Source organism: Clytia hemisphaerica, unplaced genomic scaffold, assembly GCF_902728285.1.
Source record: "Clytia hemisphaerica strain Z4C2 unplaced genomic scaffold, Clytia hemisphaerica genome assembly, whole genome shotgun sequence".
In the NCBI taxonomy this organism is placed as follows: Eukaryota; Metazoa; Cnidaria; class Hydrozoa; order Leptothecata; family Clytiidae; genus Clytia; species Clytia hemisphaerica.
The window spans coordinates 1,030,550-1,035,041 of record NW_027103564.1 but is presented as its reverse complement, the minus strand read 5'-3'; the positions used below and the strand labels follow the sequence as shown (position 1 = coordinate 1,035,041).

General features: G+C 36.5%; 1 long non-coding RNA gene across 1 annotated transcript; it reads left to right on the top strand.

Annotated features, from left to right (window-relative positions):
• Window positions 1–3,261: 3,261 nt before the first annotated feature.
• LOC136800863 (uncharacterized) lies at window positions 3,262–4,265 on the top strand. The gene is made up of 3 exons (XR_010845763.1): window positions 3,262–3,305; window positions 3,529–3,705; window positions 4,224–4,265. It is a non-coding gene; the product is annotated as an uncharacterized lncRNA (long non-coding RNA).
• Window positions 4,266–4,492: the final 227 nt, after the last annotated feature.

Here is a 4,492-nt window from a genome sequence, read left to right as displayed (position 1 = left end):
TTGAGTGATATGGAAAAGTAGAGAAAGTGTTAGTTAGAAGAATAAATCAAATATGGAGTCTGATGAAGTAGAGGTTGTAGCTTTCTTTTACGAGCTTGGGAAATCGAAGCAAGATTTCTTGAGGAAAGAAACGTATCACATTGTCGTGCCGCGAAAGGTGGGGCAAAAGGACCTGACGCTTTCAAATCTAAAGAAGATCTTTTCGTAAGTTTTATTTTTTTCGATTTCGAAACGACGGTATGTGCCGCGCAAAATCTGCTTTTTCAAATCGTACCTTTACAGTGCAGCTCAAAATGGCTGAATAGGTATCCTTTCAGTGCATTTACTCTTGATTTACCCATCTCTTATAGTGCACTATATTTCTCAGCTGTAAATCTGCGTTAAAAAAGAAGCTTGGAAAATTTTCTGTTTCAAAGAAAAATTGAGAAAACTGTTCTTATCAGCTTAATCATTAGACAATAGCCCAGGGGGGGGGGCAGTGAGTTTACCAACTGACGGCATGTGCGGCGAAAAAATTGGCTTTTAGAATCGCACCCTTACAGTGCAAAAAAAAATCGGTGAAATTCATACCCTTACAGTGCATTTTTTCAAATTTTAAAATCTTTTAGAGCAAAAAAAATCAACATTTTCGAGGAAAAATTTGCAATTTTTCCCAGATTTGCTGAAATTTTCACCCTTACAGTGCATTTCTGATATTTTGAAAAACATACTCTTAACCGCCGCACATACCCGTCGGTCAATTTGCCTGACTGCCCCCCCCCCCCGGGGACAATAGGAACCTTTTCAAACAAATGAACAGTAAAAAATTTTTTTTTATCAATTTTTTTGAATTTGTTGTAAAATTTGACCCTTGCAGTGCATTCTCACAAAAACACACCCTTACAGTGCATTTTGGTATGCTGAAAAACCCAACCCTTAAACGCGGCACATGGCGGCTAAAAGATCCGTATTGCTGACCGTTCACATTCGCTAATCTGAAACTTCAGATTACACGCTTTTTTTTAATAAGAATACAATAAGAATGTCCATGATGAAAATGGCCAAAAAACTAAGAATATGCTAAGAATATCACCATCATGGAATTTTCTACTGAAGCTAAGAATGCCATTTTTAGAGCATTTTCAATTTTCAATTATCAATTTTCCCAAGTTAGGCTCACTCCTTTTACAAAAGTGCCATTTTATGCTTGAGACGCATGTACTAATTGCTAAATCTAGTCTGAATTAGGATCCTAAGCTAAAGAATGCTGTAAGAATATTTTAGGATGATTTTCCCAAAAAAGTTAAGAATATTCATGATGAAACGGATTTACACCATTCTTATAAAAAAAAGCGTGTATCAGAGGTCACATTAAACGATAGAACTAATGGGTTAGAACCCCACGGACTGGGTTGTACCAACCAGGGCGTAAAATGAAGTAACATTTAATGTTTCAGGGAACAAGCTAGCGTCAGGGAAACGGCTAAACAGCTGGGATGGTCAGATTGTAAAATTGAACTTTCAAGAGCAAGAAAATCAAAAGAAAATGGTACTCAGTTGTTCGCATTGAAGTCTGACTTTCACGTTACATTAGAGATGCCTCGAATCATTAATGGTGCTGATAGACTCCATGGTAAGAACAAATATTCAGTAAAGTTTCACAATTAACTTAAGAACTTTTTTCATGAGTCTGTTAAATGACGCGCCTTACGCGCCCACGCGCCTTTAAGTTTTGACGCACCTTCTTACGCGCCTTATTATCGATGTGCCCTAAATTTTTGACGCGCCTTATTTACTTGCCTTATTGTCTAAATCTCGAGATATTTTGGTTTAAATATTGAAAATTATCGATATTTTTTGCTGAGTCAGCAGTTTTTCAGCATATTTATCTATCTTAAAAATGAATTATCTCGAGATCCATACATTGAAAGTTGACAAATCATACCATTTTTGGATACTGCTAATTCCGGGCTATCCCGCTGTGGGAATGATCTTTTCTCAAAATACTCCTAGAAAAATGCTGACGTCATCGGAAAATGCCAAAAACGTCGATTCTTCGCCTTAAAATGCCCTTTTTCGACACCAGGTGGTCGAAACTTAACAAATAACCCCATTATTTTTATCTACTTTTCACGCTGAATCCTTTGGTAGCCTCAGATATTTGATTTTCAGACTTCGAAAAACCGTTAGTAAAGGGGGGAAATCGATTCACTCAAAAACTGCAGGAGATTCTAAATCTGAGGGCAAATTTTTTTTGTCAATTCTACACCCTATTAGGAGCATAGTATCAAAAATTTGCCCTAAGGGGTGCCCTACGAAAACCAATTTTAAGGCTTTTTTTGAATCTCGGACGCTGGTCTAAAAAAATTAAGGTAGTAATACTGTAAGGCACGTCAAAAATTTAGGGCGCGTTGATAATAAGGCGCGTATGAGGGTGCGTCAAAATTTAGGTGCGTAAGGCGCGTCATTTAACAGACTCTTTTTTCATCCATTGCATATATATTCCTCGTAAAAATCTACCACCCTCTGTCCTATCGCTTAGAGAAGACTCAATTTCGTAGTAGAGGAATTTTATGCAATGCAAGCTTATTTGATCAATTAATTTGTGGGCAGTTATTTTCAATAGGGATTTCAGATTCGGTGAATTGATAGAAAGATACTTAAGATTTAGCAAGAACTTTATTTGACATGTTACACTAATTTTTTTCCAATCAACGGTCGAGCCCCGATTAGCGGTCGAAAATCGTTCACTTGAAATTCATGAAATTTTGGAAACTGAGTAATTAATGGCTATTCCCATCCTATACTTTTACTCGAAGTTCCTTAAATTGAGAAAAATTATTCAAAAGTAACGCCATCTTGATCTTTGGATGAAAGCTGTATAAAATCTTTCAAATTTTCTTTTCGTCAAATTTTCCCATATCTTCTCAAAGACCGGGGGACATTCTTCAACATGAAATGAGGCAAAAAATATTGTCTCCAGTGAAAAATTAAACTCCAATTCTTGTCCCCGCCTTACTGAAAAATATCGTGTTATCTTTCCAACCCACTGAATTTTCTGACTTCACAAAACTGAAATTCAAATCCCCAGCCGTAACAAAACGGATCTCTGCGGAAACGCATAGTACGATATTCCAAAGTTGTTCTTCTCAGATAAGGTTAACTTTAAAACCATTTTATTATAGCGATCATGTACCCTATACAATCAAGATTCAAATCAGGAGCGCCAATAATAACACTCGAAGTAAAAGCCAGTGAAGAAGGAGAAACATCAAAAATGATACCCAAGCCAGAAGAGCTTAAAGATTATGCATCTCTCGCAACTGGTTAGTTATAGTAATTGAATGGAAAAGCATACATACAAGACATTTTGTCTGTGATGTTATATTTCATAACAGTATCCAAAATGCACTATTCATTGTGCGAGGTACCCACAGTGATTGATTTGAATTGAATAATAAAATCTTTTAGGAATATGGAGGAATCAAATTTTGTCTTGGAAAGGGGGGTCCTGAGAAAATTTCTTTCATAGTGTTTATTTCATTCCAGAACTCGAAAAGCTGTCAGCATCAAAACTCTCAAACGGTGCTTCAGGAAGGCCAGTGAAGCTAAAACGAGGGAAATCCATCATTTGGCCGTGGAACGTCATTTGTGGGGTATGCGAGAAGACTTGCATGGTGCGGTTTGATGGTACGACAGCAGGACGAGTAGATTACTTCAAAAAGAGTAAGAAATTTTCTACTAATGGTTATATAGCGTAGTGCTGAGTTTAAAAATGATTAGCAGATTTCTAAGGTTTAATTGGGATTGATTTTTACTTATTATTATTATGCCTTTGACGTGCTAAGGGTCTGAAAAGTACTAAAAATAAATACATGAAAGTACCAAAATAAGAAAATTAAATTTCCCACCAAGAGTCGGAAAGAAAGGAAAATTTTGAAAAGATTGAAATTTAGTCAAATAAGTTCCAATAAGGATTTCAAAATCACGAAATCGTCCGTCCGAGGGTCAAAAGTCGGGCGGCATATACCTTTCAGCTCGCAACCCTAGTACCTTCCGGGATTAGTAGTCTGCTAGATAGCTCCGTTTTCATAATTACAATTCAGGTGTTTTGGCATTTTAGGAGATACGTATGTCTTTGCGCTTTTTCTAATTAGCAGATGTTTCATTAAAGCAGGCAATTATAAATATCCTACCACTTTTTTAAAATTCGGAAATGTTACCAAGTTTCCCCTTTCTTTCAGAACATTACGACGAGTGCTTAAAAAAGAAAAATATGAAAGAGAGAGCGAAAAGAAGAGTGGAAAGAAGAAACAATTAAACGTAAACGACATGCTTCAATCACCACCGCCTAAAAAGCGATTGAAAAGATTCCCGGCAAAAGAAATCGATTCCGATGTTGAAGTTAGTAGTGGGGATGAACAAACTGAATGCCTTGAAAAGTAAAGAAATACGATTACTTGGATTTTAATGCACCTCCACTTCCCTTTTCATATTTCAGCTGCATTGCTCT